General features: G+C 38.1%; 1 non-coding gene across 1 annotated transcript; it reads right to left on the bottom strand.

Moving 5' to 3' along the window:
- Window positions 1–22,548: 22,548 nt before the first annotated feature.
- Trnal-caa (transfer RNA leucine (anticodon CAA)) lies at window positions 22,549–22,623 on the bottom strand. Its single transcript has one exon. It is a non-coding gene; the product is annotated as a tRNA-Leu (tRNA).
- Window positions 22,624–23,353: the final 730 nt, after the last annotated feature.

The following is a 23,353-nucleotide window of genomic DNA, read 5'->3' as shown; positions in this document are numbered from 1 at the left end:
ACTAATTTCTTTAATCTATTTTTATACCATTCCCATATGGGGAAGAAATGTCATGTTTGATTCTGAGATTAAATGCATGACAACCTAAATGCAACTTTGAAACTATGAAATTATTATTTTCTCTATTAGTAGTACAGTTATTGTGCATTATATCTTCAATGTTCAATTATTTTTGTAGCTTTAACAGAATCTTCCTGAAGTATAGAATTCCAAATTTTACTCTTGTAAAGACAAGAAGCATTGATATATCTAAAAACATTGACGTTAATGATGCACATGCTATTCTTACTTACAATGCCAATCGGGTCCAACTGGTACAATTTCTGCAAACAGAAAGACTTGTCATAGAGGTAAGTCATGACACTATACTGACAACTGTGACTTTTTAAAATGAAATTTAATGTATTGATTCATTGTGTTCTGTAGATCCAGTCATTACCAAGAGCATTCAGGTATGTGAAATTAATCAAATTATGCTTTAACAAAGAGAAGTAACCATTATAAAATGCACCAATAATTAAATATTATTATACTGTATGTGGTTACTCTAGGTATAGGCAACATAGCGAAATTACGGGAAATCCACTACTTTGAAAAAAGATGTTGTTTCCTCACTTATGGTGTTTATCTTCCACTGCTAGCTTAATATCCACTTGATCTCATAGTAATTTTCTCAAAGGGCAACAGCTATTTTTCTCAAAGGGCAACAGTTATCTACACTTGTAATAATGCAATCCAACTTACTATGAACATTTCTACTTTTCAAACATCTGTCAAGAACTTCCAAACGATTTGATTTTGTTTTATTTATTAATCTTCTTCATCTGTTCTGTGCATGGGTATTATAAGATCTGGTACAAGTCAGTTTGTGATGAGAATGATCTGTTGAGAATATGTTTCAGATTATATTATGTGTACATTCATTATGTAAAAATAATAAAAAAAATTACCGTACATAAAGTATAATGTACAATACCTATCTGGTAAATACTGGATTTATAGAGAGACCCAGGAATAATATAATACTAAAATTACCATAAAATTTTTTGAATACCTGCTAATTAGATATACTCACACTTAATTTAACTATTTATTTCTTCAAATAATATAATCATAAATTAATAATTAAATAAGTAAGGTGAATTCTAAATCACAGATACTATACTACTTCACCAGGTGCCAGTTTTAGAGGTATAAACATTATAGACAACACTGAAATACTTAATTGATTTGGCTTGATTTATTGAGCACCCGTTTTATCATGTACAATGATATGGGATTTGTCATATGTTACACACACAAAAAAATGAATAGCAACATATTATGTAAAAAATATCAGTGAACAATCTGAATTAAATATATGGGCAAAAACAATTATAGCTTACATGATATAAATTTGTAACAATATAGGACACAAATAAGTTATATATATTCTGTGTATAATGGACAGCAACAAGAAACTATGATTATAACACTCTATATTGACAAATTAATTAATTTTTGTGTGTACATAAAAAAGTCTACCCCATGATACAAGATTGTATATGAGTGACTTATAAGATAGGTGAAGGCACACTATCCTTCTGAAGAATTCATGTATTCACTAACACTGTAAAAACTATTACTAATTAACATTCTTTTGAGTTCAATTAGCTCTGATACCAAGATGTGTTGTTAAGAGGTTGATTCAGCAACAAGACACTTTCCCACACAGTTTGTAATTCTTTATTTATTTATTTGTCTGCATAAATCTCTTTTTCAGTACGTATATTGTACACAAAATATTGGACAGCTGTTGGTTTTACAACTGTCAAATATAATTTAAATAAATTTAAATTTTTATAAAGATTTGATCTGTACAGTTGATAATTACAAATTTGATTAAATATTGTATATTTGTAATATATTGCTATAATTAAAGGTATGAATTACATTTTTTCCTTGCATAACATACAGTGAGAATGTATAGTAGGAGTTTTGCAGTATGTAGGCTGGCAGAGAATTTTTAAAGTTTTGTAGTTCTGGAAGAGACTTATTTGTCTTGCTGATCTGTTGTATAGTTTTGTTTCTGCACAATATACACTTGTTTGCCATAATGTGGTGTCTTTCTCTGACCTGGTACTGTAAACATATATGCTTTTGTTTCGAGGAAAAAGGTTTCCTTTCCCCGTATACTACTTCCAGTATGTAAATGCAGGGAAGGAGTAAGATCTTTAAAAGTTTATAGAAAGGTTTGCATGGTTTTCTGCTGTTTTCTTCTTTCATTATTCTGATAAGTGGTTTTTGTTTCCTGAAAACTGTTTTGCCCTAATAAACATTTCTCCAGGAAATGATACTGTACTTCAGTACTGAATGTACACAAGTGTTGTATACTACTCTGTTTCTGTACTAGTATTGTAGCAAAGAATTCTTCCTACCTAACTCATGTTGGTTCAAGAATCATGAAAGAAGGTTGTATACATGGAAGAACCCTGGAGATACTAGAAGATATCAGATAGATTATATAATGGTAAGACAGAGATTTAGGAACCAGGTTTTAAATTGTAAGATATTTCCAGGGGTAGATGTGGACTCTGACCGCAATCTATTGGTTATGAACTGTAGACTAAAACTGAAGAAACTGCAAAAAGGTGGGAATTTGAGGAGATGGGACCTGGATAAACTGAAAGATCCAGAGGGTGTAGAGAGTTTCAGAGAGAGCATAAGGGAACAATTGACAGGAATAGGGGAAAGAAATACAGTAGAAGAAGAATGGGTAGCTCTGAGGGATGTAGTAGTGAAGGCAGCAGAGGATAAAGTAGGTACAAAGACGAGGGCTGCTAGAAATCCTTGGGTAAAAGAAGAAATATTGAATTTAATTGATGAAAGGAGAAAATATAAAAATGCAGTAAAAGAAGCAGGCAAAAAGGAATACAAACGTCTCAAAAATGAGATCGAAAGGAAGTGCAAAATGGCTAAACAGGGATGGCTAGACGACAAATGTAAGGATGTAGAAGCTTATCTCACTAGGGGTAAGATAGATACTGCCTACAGGAAAATTAAAGAGACCTTTGGAGAGAAGAGAACCACGTGTATGAATATCAAGAGCTCAGATGGCAGCCCAGTTCTAAGCAAAGAAGGGAAGGCAGAAAGGTGGAAGGAGTATATAGAAGGTTTATACAAGGGCGATGTACTTGAGGACAATATTATGGAAATAGAAGAGGATGTAGATGAAGACGAAATGGGAGATACAATACTGCGTGAAGAGTTTGACAGAGCACTGAAAGACCTGAGTCGAAACAAGGCCCCCGGAGTAGACAACATTCCATTAGAACTACTGACGGCCTTGGGAGAGCCAGTCATGACAAAACTCTACCAGCTGGTGAGCAAGATGTATGAGACAGGCGAAATACCCTCAGACTTCAAGAAGAATATAATAATTCCAATCCCAAAGAAAGCAGGTGCTGACAGATGTGAAAATTACCGAACTATCAGTTTAATAAGCCACGGCTGCAAAATACTAACACGAATTCTTTACAGACGAATGGAAAAACTGGTAGATGCAGACCTCGGGGAGGATCAGTTTGGATTCCGTCGAAATGTTGGAACACGTGAGGCAATACTGATCTTACGACTTATCTTAGAAGAAAGATTAAGAAAAGGCAAACCTACGTTTCTAGCATTTGTAGACTTAGAGAAAGCTTTTGACAATGTTGACTGGAATACTCTTTTTCAAATTCTAAAGGTGGCAGGGGTAAAATACAGGGAGTGAAAGGCTATTTACAATTTGTACAGAAACCAGATGGCAGTAATAAGAGTCGAGGGGCATGAAAGGGAAGCAGTGGTTGGGAAAGGAGTGAGACAGGGTTGTAGCCTCTCCCCGATGTTATTCAATCTGTATATTGAGCAAGCAGTAAAGGAAACAAAAGAAAAATTTGGAGTAGGTATTAAAATTCATGGAGACGAAGTAAAAACTTTGAGGTTCACCGATGACATTGTAATTCTGTCAGAGACGGCAAAGGACTTGGAAGAGCAGTTGAACGGAATGGACAGTGTCTTGAAAGGAGGATATAAGATGAACATTAACAAAAGCAAAACGAGGATAATGGAATGTAGTCAAATTAAATCGGGTGATGCTGAGGGAATTAGATTAGGAAATGAGACACTTAAAGTAGTAAAGGAGTTTTGCTATTTAGGAAGTAAAATAACTGATGATGGTTGAAGTAGAGAGGATATAAAATGTAGACTGGCAATGGCAAGGAAAGCATTTCTGAAGAAGAGAAATTTGTTAACATCGGATATAGATTTATGTATCAGGAAGTCGTTTCTGAAAGTATTTGTTTGGAGTGTAGCCATGTATGGAAGTGAAACATGGACGATAACTAGTTTGGACAAGAAGAGAATAGAAGCTTTTGAAATGTGGTGCTACAGAAGAATACTGAAGATAAGGTGGATAGATCACGTAACTAATGAGGAGGTATTGAATAGGATTGGGGAGAAGAGAAGTTTGTGGCACAACTTGACTAGAAGAAGGGATCGGTTGGTAGGACATGTTTTGAGGCATCAAGGGATCACAAATTTAGCATTGGAGGGCAGCGTGGAGGGTAAAAATCGTAGAGGGAGACCGAGAGATGAGTACACTAAGCAGATTCAGAAGGATGTAGGTTGCAGTAGGTACTGGGAGATGAAGCAGCTTGCACAGGATAGAGTAGCATGGAGAGCTGCATCAAACCAGTCTCAGGACTGAAGACAACAACAACAATATCATATTGGGTTTTGGAACATGTCCAAAGTTGCAACATTAGTCAGTCATCAACTCATAATTGAGGTCTGTGTTTTGTTGTGATCAATATTATTGATACACCTCCACCAACATAAGTTTACACATGGCAGTTCACTTTTAAACTGGCTGTTCGATGAATGACTAAAAGAATGCATGCACCAGCACCATCTAATAGGCTAGTCTAAGTACATGGATGTCACGTGGCACAACACTATTAGCTCCATAATGCTGTACCACTCCTCGTGTCACATGACTGTTACTCGAGATTGTCATTAAACGAGCACTGCTTGCTTTAATTTGTGTTTAATAATCCTGTATTTGAAACAAATGGAAATCTTACCAGTTAAAACTTTTTAATTAGAAACTTCAATTTTTATCACCATTGGTACTGCGAGCTGAATTTTTGCCTGTTTTCTTTCCCCGTTCATCGGTTACCAGTAGTTTTTTTTTTTTTTCTCCGAGCGAATATAACTAAGCCAAATAAACAAGTGAAAAACTGGTTAATAAGATTATAAAACCAGTTGGTGCTTCCCATTCCTGTTCCTTAATTCTCTTCTCATCAATGGGAGGTAGCATCTACCAATGATGAAGTAAAGAATTACTGCAGCTATTCTCTCTCTGGGTTTCAATGTCTGTTCCTAAAGATGACCTTTCTCGTGCTCACCTGTTACTTGTCAGTTGAACCCACAGTGGGGAAACTACCAGAGGAAAGACCTACACTTTTGCACATACTAAGGCCAAGAGCTGACCGTAGTACACATCCACTTCCTCTCGAGGCCTTCGAGTTAGCAACACTGACACCGGTTTGTTTTACAAACTTCCGATAGTTGTGGATTTAGTCTCAAAGAGTGCAGGTTTGATTTAAGTGATATTACCATTGTAAAATCTAAACACAAGTCTGGGGAAATCAAGACAAAAGAAAAAAGAGCAAATTGAGAAAGGGAATAAACCCAGACAAGTTTACTCAGACTCAGATTTGTTTCAACTTCAGTGTACAATGGTAAAGAAAGTGACAAATCCAGTCACCTGATGCTCAAGCTGCAGCAGTGGAGAACATCAAAGATAAATCTCATATGCGACTGTTAAATAAGTATTATTTATTAACCAGTGTATACACCCCATGAGATCCAGGAAAAGCCTGGGAATTTTTTCATCCCGGAGAAAACCAGGAAGAAGGTGGATTTATTTAGAATTCCTGGAATTTTTCATTGTTTTAGCTTTCAATTAAATTTTTATAATTTTGTCTGGCAAGAACCAGTACTCTAACAAAGGATATTACTGTATCCTGCTACTGCAGGATAATACTGTGGCAGTAAAACATGAATGAGAGAAAAAATAGAAAAAGGAAATTGGCCATATACAACAACAAAACACAGTGCTCATACAAGCATCTGCCAATAGCAAAATGTGTCAAAGGCATTAGGAAGACTATGCAATGCTGCATAATAACAAATTGCCTCATATGAGTGTGACATCACAACTGTTTAGCAGTTACGAGAGGGCTCATGCCTATGCACAGTTGAGTTGCGTATGAGTAGTACCTTCTCCGACTTCTGGCTACAGAAATGTGGCTTTTGGATGCATAAGCAGTTCCAGCAAGCAGGTAGATGCTACTGGGAAAAATTTTACTGACATGCAAGCCTGGATCTAAGGTGAGGGGGGAAGGGGGGGGGGGGGCGCGGGGCAAACCAAAGTATCTGACCTGGGCAGCAATTTTGGGGGACAGGGGCAAATTCGTATTCTTGAGGGTAAAAAAACCTTGTTTCAGAAAGCACCTAGCATCCAGCGCAAGTTGGACTATTGATTATTCATATGATCCATTCCTTGTAAGACTGATTATATTGATGCTATGGGCAGAAAAATTGAAAACTAGTGGCAGATACACAAATCTGAGCAACAAAGAAGTCATCCAGTTTCCTAACAATACCTTCTAGGGTAGGGTTGGGTGCTCTAACTGAGGGAAAAACTTCCTATACATGTGAAAGTGTAACATTTCTACCACGAAAAAAAGAAAATGTTCATGAGTTACCTGATATATTGAACGCTGTTCAAGCTGCAAGTGGTACACTGTCCATTCCTCAGGTTGTGCATCAAAAGAATGAAGGTGTGGAAGTGGTATCTGGCCTCTGGTGTTCCGTGTTTCAGTCATTATTGCCCGCTGGGTTTGTTGTATGTCCAGCAAGGTGCCCATATTTGCTAGCAAGGAGTTGATTTGTTGGCTCTGAAACTGAATAAGTGCAGTGAGTGATTAGACTACAGAAGTCGCCATTGCATACAGAAATTAAAGACACTGTAAAATATATTCTACACAAAAATTATGAATTTTTTTTTAATGAATTTTCAACAAGTGCCACACTTAAGCACCAGAGTTCTCTCCAATAAATGTCTGATGTTTGGGTAATTGAGATAGCCAAGAAAGACAGTCAGACATCTACAAAAAGGTAACAGATTAATAAGTTTATTTACAATATTTACACTTAATAATTGAGGTCTACAGAACTTTGAATTGCTGTGAGTTCTTCTGTGTAGCTGAGTTACGTAGAAGGAGAGTGATATTCTTCCTACTTAGATGTATTTACCCACTGCAGTTTTCCTGCTAAGGTCAATACAAGTCTGCAGGCACACTGATTCTGGAGAAGAAGCTCTGAGTGCATCTCCTTAAAAAAATGCACTGATCATTCAAGAGACACAGGCAGTAGGGTCATGTGATAACAGTGTCCTCTGTGGGTGACTCACCTATTGGAGATAATAAGCGACGGGAGGGCGATCCCACTGGTGATGTGCTGGTGAGACATTAAGACGTGCCACCTCCTGTGCAATACACCCACTACAGTCTTTGTGAAAGATGCTTGGAGCACTGCAGGTGCACCCAGTTCTTACAAGCCAATAAATCACACTGAATTTACACTGGTAACTCTAAATGGTATGAAAATGTTGAAATTCTAGTGTTGACTTCATCTTTTTGGGATCCTGCAGTAAAAGCAGCAGTTGAAATTAATCTTGTAAAGAATTTAATTAATAGAGATAGCAGTTTCAATGTGGACAAATTATGGAATCCTGTGCTTTCTTTAATAAACATGCAAAGACGTTGCTACAGTGCAACTGACAATGACACTTTGATTTCCAAGTTTAGATCAACTGCATAGCGACAGGTTCAATGTATATATACTCTACCACCAATCAATGTCTCTGATGCATGTGTATCTCTAGTATAAAAGGATAGAACAAGTACTGTAGCTTCAGTCTGTTAGCTCACTCTGAAGGTGGCCAAAAGGTAGAAGGCTGAAACATTGGAAGAATAAATAAAATTTGTGCAGCTGCACTCATTGCATTTACTGGATTTACTGCAACTCAAAAACATGAAGATGCACACAAAACTAAGTTTGTTCAAAACTGGCACATCTTGCCAGATCTCTGAGACCCATAGATACCATGACTGACTATTTTGCTGAAGGAATTCATACTCGATATTAAAAAATGTGGTGGTTCTGAACTGTAAAGTCGATGTTCGCCCTGGAAGCTGACCACATCAGATTGTGAAACATTTCAATAACATTAGGAACACTGAAAAATCCAACCAAAACAACAACGATTCCAACACAAACTTTAAAGGCGTGATAATTCACGTAGGGACCAACTCTATTAGAAGCAGCAGACAAGAAGAAATCATAAATGATATTCGTAATGTAATTCGGTCTGCCAAAGATTTGTATACAAACTCCAGAATTGTTATCAACGGAATTCTACAAAGAAGATCGGTGAGTAACGCGTATATAAACAAAATAAACACTGGCATCAGGGAACAGTGCGACGAACTTGGCGTTGTATTTGTTGACGCAAATAAATTTCTCGACGACAAATGTCTTGGTAGGGATGGCTTGCACCTAAACAGACTAGGTGCAATTACTTTCAGCAAAATGCTCCTGGACTTATGTAAAATTATAAAAAATAAGGGAAACTAATACAGTCTGCAGGGGGTGACTATCCAAGAATAATGCAAACAAAAAACACAAGTGTAATCATAATAAAGAAGCAGTTGAACCAACACAGAACGACATTAAAACGAAAAAAAGTGGGAATGCAAATAGTGTTAGCAAAAATTACTTAACAGTTGTTCACCAAAATATATGTTCCCTAGCAAACAAGACCCAACAGCTAGAAGTGGAGCTGGAGTCTACAGAGTGCTCATTTGTTTGTCTCACTGAGCATTGGTGCAATGAGGCTGAAATTAATCAATTAGTTTTGCAGTCTTATAATTTAGCGTGTGCATACTGAAGGACTTCTATGAAGTGTGGAGGGTGTTGTATTTATGTAAAACAAAATTATCAGTATAAAACCAGAAGCGACTTATGTGTAATCAGTGAAGAGCAACATTTTGAACTGGCAGCAGTTGAAATCAGAGACAAATACAGGTGTAGGAATTTGATTATCTTATGTATATACAGATCTTCTAGTGGAGACTTCAACATCTTTCTCTCTAAACTTAATCATGTTCTTGACAAGATATCCACTCCAAAGAACCACATTCTCATATGTGGAGACCTAAATGTAGATAAACTGAATCCTGATGCTACATGGGACTCATTACTAAGTCTTGCTCAAAGTTTCAATCTAGTTCCAATGGTTAACAGTGCAACAAGAATAACAAAATACTCAAAGACAGCTGTTGATCAGGTATTAACAGATTTAGGCAAAGAAAACTGTGAGGTGGTGGTAGCAGAGCTAGGATTATCTGATCACTCAGGTCAAATCATTACTATAAAAGTGGCTCCAGAAGAAACAAAGAAAAGGCATATTTACAGACGAATTTTTTCTAAACAAAATAGATATGAGTTTGCCAAACAGATAGCCGGACTAACATGGGACTCAGTATACTCAGAGGTAGATGCAAATGAAAAATTCAAAAATTTCATGACATTGTTTAAATTAAATTTTGAAGAAACATTTCCCAAAGTGTTATGTCCATTATCAACAGCAGGAAAAAACAAGTGGGTCACAAAAGGCATCAAAAAATTGTCTGAAACACTAAAGTATCTGAGCTCCATTAAACACAGCCAAACTAATCCTGCTTTCTCACTCTTTTATAAAAGATACAGGAAAACATATAGGAAAATATTGCTTGCAGCAAAGAGAGCTCATAACTCCAAACTGGTGCTCTCTGCTGAAAACAAAAATAAGGCAGTATGGAAAATTGTAAAGCAGGAATTTGGTACCAGGAAAGTGAATCTGTCAAACCTGAAAATCAAAGAGGAAGGGACTGTAATAAAAGACCCAATATATTTGGCAAACTATATAAATGATTATTTTAGTAGCATAGGAAAAAAATTACAGGAAAATTTTTTAACAGCCCCTCAGGTCAAAAAGCCAAATAATGGTGTATCACACTCGATGGTGTTATTCCCTACAACACAGGAAGTCTACAAAGCAGTCAGCAAACTGAAAAACAAAAACTCAGCTGGTCTGGATGAAGTCCCCATTTTTATAATTAAGGACTGTATCAAGAGCCTACTTCCACCTTAAGTTGATATTATAAATCAATCTTTCAAGCAAGGCTACTTTCCAGACTATTTAAAATATGCTAAATTACTACCTCTCTTCAAAAAAGGTGATGCAGGAAAAATTGAAAATTATAGGCCAATTTCTCTACTCTCATGCTTTGCAAAAATATTAGAAACTATTATGAAAGATAGGCTAATGAATTATTTAAATAAATACAACTTACTGTCTGTTGACCAGTTTGGATTTCGATCAGGGAAAAGCACAGAATCAGCAACAGCACACCTCACAAAACACATTCTAGAAGCGTTAGATAAAGGGAACTACACAACAGGTATATTTCTTGATCTAACTAAAGCATTTGATACAGTAGACCACAACATATTGTTAAATAAGTTAGATGAACTGGGAATAAGGGGACTTGTGAAAAAGTGGTTCCAGTCATATCTAAAAAATAGAAGACAAATAACTGAAATCTCACATATTTCAAGTCGCTCAAACTATATTGTAAAGTATACTTCAGACCCAAATTATGTAAATATAGGTATCCCACAGGGTAGTGTCCTTGGCCCAATACTATTCCTCATTTACATAAATGACTTCCCACAGAGCATCAAGCATGGACAAACAATATTGTTTGCAGATGACTCAAATGTACTAATCAATGACAAATCACCAGATGCACTGAAAGAAAAAGCCGAACAAACACTAAACTGTGTACGTGAGTGGGCATCCAATAATAAACTAACACTAAATTTTAAAAAAACAAATGCTGTAAACTTCTATGTCTGCAAAAAACCACACTATAACAACTTTAAGTTAAACGATGAAACTATAGAATGTGTAGACTACACAAAATTTCTTGGTATGCATGTTGATAATCAGTTAAAGTGGGAGGAACATATTAAAATACTTAGTAACAGAATCGCTACAGCATGCTATGCTCTTAGAATTCTGACTGCAGTGTGTGATACTACATGTGTCAGATCTGTATATTTTTCTTATATCCACTCTGTTATTACCTATGGAATAATATTTTGGGGAGTCAACAGGAAAAATATTCAAATAGTTTTCAAATTACAGAAAAGAGCAATTCGTATAATAACCAAGAATGGCAGTAGGGCTCACTGCCTTGAACATTTCCAAAAGCTGGAAATCCTAACTGTCCCCTGTGAATACATTTTTCAAAGTATTATGTATGTAAAGAAAAATATTGACTGCTATGTTAAAAATTCTTTAGTACACAGCTATGGAACCAGAAACCAATACAATCTGCATCTAGAGAGAAAAAATAAAGTTAAAACGCAGCAGAGCTTGTTGTACAATGCTGTTAAATTGTATAATAAATTACCCCAAAATATAAAAGATATTGACACAATTGGACAGTTCAAAACAAAACTAAAAAAAAAATTATTAAATAAAAGTTATTATGCAGTAATGGACTATCTGAATTAAAACATGTAGTGAAATTAAAGTAGCCTGCATTGTAGTACATGAGGAAATAATTGAAATATTAAATCCAAAATTTTACAGTACTATAAGAAAATTACATAAGGATATAAAACTAATGTAACATACTTTAAAAATTTGTGTAAATATTAATTTTATGTGCATAATTTGTAGGTATATTGTATTGTATATGATTTTGCTGACGAAATCCACACAATGTAAATTGTTACATGGATTAATAAAGAAATCAAATCAAATCAAATCAGATTCAAGTATGTGTTGCTACTTAAACCAACAATGCCTGTGGAAAATCTTTAGCAAGGTGGCTTCCATATGGTAACATCTAATTTATTCTCATGAAAGAGTTATGAGATTTTCAGCTTCAAGAATCTGACCCCTGGACAAAAAGAACTGGAGTCATCTCAATATGACAAGCTAAGTAAACTTGAAAGTTTAGTGTAATCTTTGCTCCTCGCAGATATTCATGAAAGACTTTGCTTATTAATTACTTAGACTAGACATTGTTTAGTGTGGACAATAGATGGAAGAAAGAAGGAGGGAGGAAATTACAGGGTGGAGTGTTTATAGTTGTCATAAGTAGTTTACCTTGTATTGAAATTGTAGTACATAGTTTCTGTAAGTTAGTAGAGATGACGCCATGCGTGACAGCCAAAATATATTAATAATTGGTTTCTTTTACTGAACTCATGACTCAAATGACATAATTGCTCAACATTTCAAACAAAACTTGAGTCCCATTTCAAAGAGGTACACCACTCATACAATTATAGTTGATGCTGACTTCAATCTATCCTTGGTACATAAGTGAAAATACATGTTTAAATTGGTGGTAGTCATAAAACATCATCCAAAACATACTGAATGCTTTCACAGAAAATTATTTTGAATAATTAGATCAGGAGCCCACTCAAAGTGTAAATTGTTGCAAAAATATACTTGACCCCTTAGCAACAAATAATCTCGAGCAAATAGAGGGCATCATGATGGAGACATGGATTGGTCACCACAATGTTGTTCATCTACATCTACATCCATGCTCTGCAACCCACCTGACGGCGTGTGGCAGAGGGTACCTTGAGTACCTCTATCGGTTCTCCGTTCTATTCCAGTCTCGTATTGTCCGTGGAAAGAAGGATTGTCAGTATGCTTCTGTGTGAGCTCTAATCTCTGTGATTTTATCCTCATGGTCTCTTCATGAGATATACGTAGGAGGGAGCAATATACTGCATGACTCTTTGGTGAAGATATGTTCTCCAAACTTCAACAAAAGCCTGTAACGAGCTACTGAGTGTCTCTCCTGTAGAGTCTTCCACTGGAGTTTACCTATCATCTCTGTAACGCTTTCGAGATTACTAAATGATACAGTAATGAAGCGCACTGCTCTCCGTTGGTTCTTCTCTATCTCTTCTATCAACCCTATCTGGTACGGATCCCACACAGCAGAGCAGTATTCAAGCAGTGGGCAAACAAGTGTACTGTAACCTAGTTCCTTTGTTTTCAGATTGCATTTCCTTAGGATTCTTCCAATGAATCTCAGTCTGGCATCTGCTTACCAACGATCAACTTTATATGATCATTCCATTTTAAATCTCTCCTAATGTGTACTCCCAGATAATTTATGGAATTAACTGCTTCCATTTGCTGACCTGCTATTTTGGAGCTAAATGATATGGGATCTATCTTTCTATGTATTCGCAGTGCATTACACTTGTCTACATTGAGATTCAATTGCCATTCCCTGCACCATGCATCAATTCGCTGCAGATCATCCTGCATTTCAGTACAATTTTCCATTGCTACAATCTCTCGATATATCACAGCATCATCCGAAAAAAGCCTCATTGAACTTCCAATGTCATCCACAAGGTCATTTTTGTATATTGTGAATAGCAACAGTCCTACGACACTCCCATGCGGCACACCTGAAATCACTCTTACTTCGGAAGACTTCTCTCCATTGAGAATGACATGCTGCATTCTGTCCAATACCTGCACGGTTGTTGTAGTAAGACCCCACCAAAAATAAATGCATAATATACCTATCTAAAAAGGCAGATACAAATTTGATTGATGTGTTTCCAAGAAACAGTCTTCACTCCTTCCATTCCAACTGTGAAAGCATAAACAAAGATGTGGTTTGAATTCATAGGAAGTCATGGTAATTGCGAGGTATATACCAAATGAGTGGTACTGATCCCCCATGGTACACAAAACAGGTGAGAACATTGTTGCAGAAGAAATGAAAAGAGGATGCTTCTAGAATTTACTCAAACCGAATGTAGAAATTAAAATTGTACAGTCCACATGAGTTTTGAACTCGCAGCCCTCCATGCAACAGTTCAGTACTATAACCACTACACCACATCTCTACTCAGCTCCGGGTGTGACATTGCTCCTGACTTAAGAGAGCATCGTCTTAGTGTTATGTCGTCCTAGTCGAAATCTGCACATGGCCCAGATCACAGCAAGACATTCTCTTTCTGTAGTTGAGTAGTTTCTCTTGGCTTTTGTAAGTGTCCTACAAGCATAGGCTATAACCTTCTCTTTTCCATCCGAAATTTGCACCAGAACAGCACTGATCCCATACCACTGGCATCTGTGTGTAGTTCTGTAGGTGCTCTCTCATCATACAGACCAAGTAAAGGGTCAGTCATCAGAGCTTTTCACAGCACATCGAAAGAATCTTGTTGAGCATCACCGCAGATAAATAGCTTTTAACAACTCTTGGAGTGGCCTGGCTTTGATACAAAAGTCTTTGATAAAATGATGGTAATAAGAACATAATCCAAGGAAGCTTCTCACATCTCTAATACATTTAGGAATTGGAAATTCCATTATAGCTCTCACCTTTTCTGGGTCTGGCCACGCACCTTCGTTTGACATAAGGTGTCTGAGTATTTTGATTTCTTTTGTTCCAAAGAGACACTTTCTAGGATTAAGTTGCAGTCCAACTTGCTGGAGACACTTAAGAATGGCCCTCAGTCTTTTTATATGTTCATCTAATGTCTCTGAGAACACTATAATGTCATCTAAATAACAAAGACACATCGTCCACATCAAGTGACATAGACGATTATCCATCATCCATTCAAAAGTTGCTGGTGCATTACACAAACCAAATGGCATTATCTTAAACTCATACAGGCCCTCGGGGCTCATGAATGCAGTTTTCTCATGATCAGCCTCATCTACTTCAATTTTCCAGTATCCAAAGTACACGTCCATGGTTAAGAAAAACTTAGCTCCTTCAGACAATCTAGTGTATCGTCAATTCATGGAAGAGGGTAAACGTCCTTTTTAGTTATCTTATTAAGCTTCCTGTAATCAACAAAAAAGTGCCAATTGCCATCCTTCTTCCTAACAAGGACCACTGGTGATGACCATGGGCTCTGCAAAGGCTGAAAGACGTCATTCTTCATCATTTTCTCTAACTCATCGCAAATCATTTGACGTTCCATTGCTGACACACGCTATGCTCTCTGGGTTATTGGTTGATGGTCTCCAGTGCTAATCCGGTGCTTCACCGGCAATTTGTCTAATTTGTTCTTCACCTGTGGATTGAAGCATTCAGAGAACTGTTGAAGAATAGCAAGTAGCTTCTTCTGTTGTTATTTAGTGAGATTTGGTGATAGTGGAGCTAGAAGATCTTGTCCCGTAGTGGTAGTGCTAATTTCGCCAACAGACTCAGCATTGGAGGTTTCTATGACACTCAGCTGTTCAGAAATTAACGGCTCAGCATTTGCTACATACATGCATCTTGGAAGGATCTGCAGTTCTCTGCGAGAGTTAACTATCCACAATTCACTGAATCCATTCTTAAACGAGACAACAGAGGCCGGGATGACCAAGTTATTCTCCAGAAGTATTCTTCTCTTACATTCCACTACAATATCCATGGGTTGATGCATGACATGACACATTTACATCTACATCTACATCTACATACATACTCTGCAATCCACCATACGGGGTGTGGCGGAGGGTACCTCGTACCACAACCAGCATCATTCTCCCTGTTCCACTCCCAAACAGAACGAGGAAAAAACGACTGCCTATATGCCTCTGTACGAGCCCTAATCTCTCTCATCTTGTGTTCTTTTTGCGAAATGTGAGTTGGCGGCAGTAAAATTGTACTGCAGTCAGCCTCAAATGCCGGTTCTCTAAATTTTGGCAGTAGTGATTCACAAAAAGGACGCCTCCTTTCCTCTAGAGACTCCCACCCGAGCTCTTGAAGCATTTCCGTAACACTCACGTGATGATCAAAGCTACCAGTAACAAATCTAGCAGCCTGCCTCTGAACTGACTGCTTCTACGTTCTCCCTCATGGCCTGTCGAGACCCAGGTGGAGTTACATTCCTACAATGCCGCATAAGGAACCTGTTTGGGCCAGTGTGTCATCGATAATGTGCGCTATCTCAAGTTCCAATACCCAGCATCTCCACCAGAATAATGTCAGGTAGAAGAAGGTGTAAGCAGCTGAATGACGAACACTAACTTCACTTAATGAAGGTTTATTCAGCACTTGCACATACAAGAGCACGGAGTGAACTGCCTCCAGCCAGAACACATACAGTATATATACAGCTATGGAATATTCCAGTATAATGATTATTTACATTCGTGGATACTTCTAGAATGTACTCAAACCAAATACAGAAATTAAAATTGTACAGTCCAGATGAGTTTTGAATTTACGCCCCTCCATACAGCAGTTCAGGACCGTTACCACTACACCACATCTCAGCTTCTTCTGCGACAATATCATTCTTGTGAAGCACAACTAGCTCTCTATTCTCACAAAGGAAAGAGTAATATCAACAGGGGTGTCAAGCTGATTTCATATTTTTGTTTTCAATGGGCTTTTGACACCATTCCTCACAAGCAAATTCTAATCGGATTGCATGCTTATGCCGCACTTTTTCAGTTGCACAAACAGGTTCTAGATTTACTGTCAGAAAGGTCACAGTTCACAGGAATTAACAGAAAGCCCTTGAATATGACAGAAGTTATATCTGAAATTCCACAAGGAAGAGCCCTCTGCTGCTTCTGATCTATATAAATGATTTAGGAGACAATCTGAGCAGCACTCTTAGGTGGCTTACAAATTCTGTCATTTACAATCTTGTAAAATCATCAGATGATCAAAATCACTTGCGTGATGATGTACACAATAATTCTGTATGGCATAAAAACTGGCAATTAACTCTAAATAATGAAAAAGTGTGAGGTCACCCACATGAGTACTAAAAGAAATCTGCTGAATGTATTACAAAATAAATCACACAAATATAATGGCTGTAAAATCAACTACATAATTATGATTACAGCAATGAATAATTGAAATTGGAACAAGCACACAGACAATGTGGGGAATGTGACTCACAGATGGTGATTTATTTGTAAAATACTTAGAAAATGTAATAGGTCTACTAAATGAACTGCTTACACTATGTTTGTCCGCCATCTTTTGGGGTATTGCTGCATAGTGTGGGATCTTCATCAGATTGGATTGATGGAGGATATCAAAAAAGTTCAAGAAAGGGTATCTCATGTTGTATTATCATGAAACAGGGAAGACAGAACACCATGGATATGATATGCACATTGGGATCACACGCATTACAACAAAGGTGTGTTTTGTTGCGGCAGGATCTTCTCATGAAATTTCAATCTCCAACTTTCTTCTCCGAAAGCCAAAATATTTTTCTGATGCCCATCTACATCATCATAATAAAATAACAGAAATCAGAGCTCACCTGCAAAAAATTAAGTGTACATTTTCCTGCACTCTGTTTGAGAGTGGAATGGTAGAGAAATAGCTTGAAGGTGATTTGATGAACCCTCTAGCAACCACTTAGTTGTGAATTGCAGAATAATCATGTAAAAGCGGATATAGATGAGCAGTGTAACAGAATATAAGCAGATGGTGACCTTGAAGTACTGCACACTCAATCTTTAGGTGCAAACTGAATTTTCCTAAGAGATTTACGATAACACCCCCATGAACCATGGACCTTGCTGTTGGTGGGGAGGCTTGCATGCCTCAGCAATACAGATAGCCATACCATACGTGCAACCACAATGGAGGGGCATCTGTTAAGAGGTCAGACAAATGTGTGGTTACTGAAGAGGGGCAGTAGCCTTTTCAGTAGGCAACAGTCTGAATGATTGATTGATCTGGCCTTGTAACACTAACCAAAACGGCCTTCCTGTGCTGGTACTGCAAACGGCTGAAAGTAAGGGGAAACTACAGCCATAATTTTTCCCGAGGGCATGCAACTTTACTGTGTGGTTAAATGATGATGGCGTCTTCTTGGGTAAAATATTCTGGAGGTAAAATAGTCCCCCATTCAGACCTTGGGCGAGGACTACTCAAGAGGACGTCATTATCAGGAGAAAGAAAACTGGCGTTCTATGGATCAGAGCATGGAATGTCAGATCCCTTAATTGGGCAGGTAGGTTAGAAAATTTAAAAAGGGAAATGGATAGGTTAAAGTTAGATGTAGTGGGAATTAGTGAAGTTCGGTGGCAGGTAAGCTACTACAAACAGCATAGTGAATGCATTGTTGTGGCCAAGATAGACATGAAGCCCACCCCTACTACATTAGTACAAGTTTATATGCCAACTAGCTCTGCAGATGATGAAATTGATGAAATGTGTAATGAAATAAAAGAAATAAACAAGATAAGCACTCAGGTACTGTAAGTGAGGAACAGGAGAAGGTAGTAGCAACAGATGAAACGAGCTACATAAAAATCTGTACGTTTAATGGAGGTTTAGAGGATTTTTTTTGGATAGCCATAAACAAGATAAAGGCCTCACACTTAAAGTTCCCATCTCAGGCTGTAACCCTTCTTTCCATCAGTCCCTACACCAGTTCCAAACTGAACAATTCATAGCTCTCACCCGCCTAATCCTTCACCTACACATCAACTCATCCAACCCTAGCCAGATTACGCTGAAATAAAAGAAATTATACAGATAGTGAAGGGAGACAAAACTTTAATAGGCATTGGTGACTGGAATTCGATAGTAGGAAAAGGGAGAGAAGGAAACATAGTAGGTGCATATGGATTGGGGGTAAGAAATGAAATAGGAAGCCACCTGGTAGAAACTTGCACAGAGCGGAACTTAATCATAGCTAACACTTGGTTCAAGAGTCATAATAGAAGGTTGTATACAAGGAAGAAGCCTGGAGATAATAGAAGGTATCAGATAGATTACATAATGGTAAGACAGAGATTTAGGAACCAGGTTTTAAATTGTAAGACATTTCCAGGGGCAGATGCAGATTCTGACCACAATCTATTGGTTGCAAACTGTAGATTAAAACTGAAGCAACTGCAAAAAGGTGGGAATTTCAGGAGATGGGACCTGGATAAACTGACTAAATCAGAGGTTGTACAGAGTTTCAGGAAGGGCATAAGGGAATAATTGACAGGAATGGGGGAAAGAAATACACTATAAGAAGAATGGGTAGCTTTTAGGGATGAAGTAGTGACAGCAGCAGAGGGTGAAGTAGGTAAAAAGACGAGGGCTAGTAGAAATCCTTGGGTAACAGAACAAATATAGAATTTAACTGATGAAAGGAGAAAATATAAAAATGCAGTAAATGAAGCAGGCAAGAAAGAATACAAATGTCTCAAAAATGAGATCAACAGGAAGTGCAAAATGGCTAAGCAGGACAAATGTAAGGATGTAGAGGCATATATCACTAAACATAAGATGATATTGTTGACAGGAAAATTAAAGAGACCTTCAGAGAAAAGAGACCACTTGCATGAATATCAAGTGCTCAGATGGAAACCCAGTTCTAAGCAAAGAAGGGAAAGAAAATGATGGAAGGAGTATATAGAGGGTCTACACAAGGGTGATGTACTTGAGGACAATATTATGGAAATTGAAGATGATGTAGATGAAGAGGAAATGGGAGATATGCTACTGCGTGAAGAGTATGACAGAGCACTGACAGACCTAAGTCGAAACGAGGCACCGAGAGTAGACAACATTCCATTAGCACTACTAATTGCCTTGGGAGAACCAGTCCTTACAAAACTCTACCATCTGGTGAGCAACATGTATGAGACAGATGAAATCCCCTCAGACTTCAAGAAGAATATAATAATTCCAATCCCAAAGAAAGCAAGTGTTGACAGATGTGAAAATTACCGAACTATCAGTTTAATAAGTCACGGCTGCAAAATACTAACACGAATTCTTTACAGATGAATGGAAAAACTGGTAGAAGCCAACCTTGGGGAAGATCTGTTTGGATTCCATAGAAATAATGGAACACGTGAGGCAATACTGACCCTATGACTTACCTTAGAAGATAGATTAATGAAACGCAAACCTATGTTTCTAGAATTTGTAGACTTAGAGAAAGCTTTTGACAACGTTGACTGGAATACTCTTTTTCAAATTCTGAAAGTGGCAGGGGTAAAATACAGGGCGCGAAATGCTATTTACAATTTGTACAGAAAGCAGATTACAGTTATAAGAGTCGAGTGGTATGAAAGAGAAGCAGCGGTTGGGAAGGGAGTGAGACAGGGTTTTATCGTCTCCCTGATGTTATTCAATCTGTATATTGAGCAAACAGTAAAGGAAACAAAAGAAAAATTTGGAGTAGGTATTAAAGTCCATGGTGTAGAAATAAAAACTTTGAGGTTTGCCAATGACATTGTAATTCTGTCAGAGACAGCAAAGGACTTGGAAGAGCAGTTGGACGGAATGGACAGTGTCTTGAAAGGAGGATATAAGATGAACATCAACAGAAGCAAAACAAGGCTAATGGAATGTAGTCAAATGAAGTTGGGTGATGCTGAGGGGATTAGATTAGGAAATGAGACACTTAAAGTAGTAAAGGAATTTTGCTATTTGGGGAGCAAAATAACTGATGATGGTCGAAGTAGAGAGGATGTAAAACGTAGACTGTCAATGTCAAGTAAAGCATTTCTGAAGAAGATACATTTGTTAACATTGAGTCGAGACGGAAGTACAGAGGCATAGGTGTTGTTGAATGACAGGTGAGGTATGAGCGGCGGCAACTTGAAATTAGCAGAGGTTGGGGCCTGGTGGGTCTTGATGTACCTATCTTGCGCATGGACTATTCAGTTTGCATATTTTGCTTACCATATTTACTCGAATCTAAGCCGCACTTTTTTCCGGATTTTGTAATCCAAAAAACCGCCTGCGGCTTAGAATCTAGTGCAAAGCAAGCGGAAGTTCTGAAATATGTTGGTAGGTGCCGCCACAACTAACTTCTGCTGCTGAATATATGTAGCGCTACACAGGCATGCGTTGTAGGCACAAAGATAAATACTGGCACCAAAACCTCTGCGTCAGTAAATAAATTTTTAAAAAAAGAAAGGTGGAAGACGAGCTTTTTTTCTCCGCCCCGAGTTTCGACCACCGCATTTTCATACATTATCCAACGAAGTAAATACAAATCCCGCATTGTTCATCTTCGAATGTAGCAGAATTTCAATGTACTACGAAAATCCGACTGGCAACACTGTTTAGGATGTTTGTCAATATGACCAACTCTATGTTCTGAATTTTTTCCTACCTGTGAGAAGAGTTGGTTGCTAATAGGAACCTGATGAAATGTGAATCACATGCAGTATTCTCTTCACCATAAGAATAATATGAATATAAACATTTTGCCATCTATTCTTTCGCGTTTGCTGCTATCTCATTTAAATCCTGTCTGCCTAATAAACTACGAAACTAGAGTGAGACAACGGCAAATGCGGAAGAATATACGTATCGTGTCGTGTTTATATTCGTATTATTCTTGTGCCTAATAGTGATACAGTCAGAAATGAAGCAGGTCACTGACTAGATTTTTAAATCTAAGATGACTCTAATTTATGTGCAGAATTTGATGTACTAAAGCAGCGGCCGCAAAGATTTTCAAACGGAGAAAAATTTTCGCCTAACTCTTGTTCAGAACATGTTCTATCATACACAGTCTATTATTTGGTTCTTGTTGATCATTATCAAAGAAAGCAGCAGTGTAGGTAACAACAAATAGCAGTCTTTTTTTTTTATTATAAGCGGCGGTAGCGCGCACAAAAGCAAGCCGTGCCGTAAACACGCACTATCAGAATGCGACAAACAATGCATGACACAGTACAGTAATGCATTTTCAGAATGAGATTTTCACTCTGCAGCGGAGTGTGCGCTGATATGAAACTTCCTGGCAGATTAAAACTGTGTGCCCGACCGAGACTCGAACTCGGGACCTTTGCCTTTCGCGGGCAAGTGCTCTACCAACTGAGCTACCGAAGCACGACTCACGTCCGGTACTCACAGCTTTACTTCTGCCAGTATCCGTCTCCTACCTTCCAAACTTTACAGAAGCTCTTCTGCGAACCTTGCAGAACTAGCACTCCTGAAAGAAAGGATATTGCGGAGACATGGCTTAGCCACAGCCTGGGGGATGTTTCCAGAAGGAGATTTTCACTCTGCAGCGGAGTGTACGCTGATATGAAACTTCCTGGCAGATTAAAACTGTGTGCCCGACCGAGACACGAACTCAGGACCTTTGCCTTTCACGGGCAAGTGCTCTACCAACTGAGCTACCGAAGCACGACTCACGTCCAGTACTCACAGCTTTACTTCTGCCAGTATCCGTCTCCTACCTTCCAAACTTTACAGAAGCTCTTCTGCGAACCTTGCAGAACTAGCACTCCTGAAAGAAAGGATATTGCGGAGACATGGCTTAGCCACAGCCTGGGGGATGTTTCCAGAATGAGATTTTCACTCTGCAGCGGAGTGTGCACTGATATGAAACTTCCTGGCAGATTAAAACTGTGTGCCCGACCGAGACTCGAACTCGGGACCTTTGCCTTTTGCGGGCAAGTGCTCTACCAACTGAGCTACCGAAGCACGACTCACGTCCGGTACTCACAGCTTTACTTCTGCCAGTATCCGTCTCCTACCTTCTAAACTTTACAGAAGCTCTTCTGCGAACCTTGCAGAACTAGCACTCCTGAAAGAAAGGATATTTCAATGCATTTTCAGCTTAGAGTGATGTGAACACCTATAACAAAGAAAACAGCACTTATCAGATCAAAGCAAAACAAGCAATCAATTCAAACCAGACGGAGCACGTGAAAAAGGAAGGGTACTCGTATAAATACGGATGGAGCGCCTGACGCATTGCAATGGCTACCTAGTAAAGCTTAACTGCTAAGCTTACGACTTGAACCAAACTACTGGCGCTGAATTGTCATTAATTCGTCAACTTTGCGTCGATTTGGAGGTGCGGTCTAAAACTTTTATCTCCCCTTGAATTTCGAGTTTCAAATTTCAGGTGCGGCTTACATTCGGGAATTTTTTTCCCTTTAGTTCGAGTCTCATTTTTCAGGTGCGGCTTAGATTCGAGTAAATACGGTATTCTTTTCATAGTTTCACACAACTGCCCGTTTCCTCAATTGATCTGTGTTCAGTTTTTCAAGGCCTAACCACTGTGCCAACTTATAACTAAATGTGAGGAGGGTGCGATGGGAAGGTTCCCTTGCCAGTGTAAACTTATGGTTGTGCTTAATCTTCTCCTCGATTGTGTGAACTAGTTCATCAGTAACCACAGATGGATGTCCACTTCATTCTTCATCATG

The sequence above is a fragment of the Schistocerca gregaria genome, chromosome 1, assembly GCF_023897955.1.
Source record: "Schistocerca gregaria isolate iqSchGreg1 chromosome 1, iqSchGreg1.2, whole genome shotgun sequence".
In the NCBI taxonomy this organism is placed as follows: domain Eukaryota; kingdom Metazoa; phylum Arthropoda; class Insecta; order Orthoptera; family Acrididae; genus Schistocerca; species Schistocerca gregaria.
This window is presented reverse-complemented; position numbering and strand designations above follow the sequence as displayed.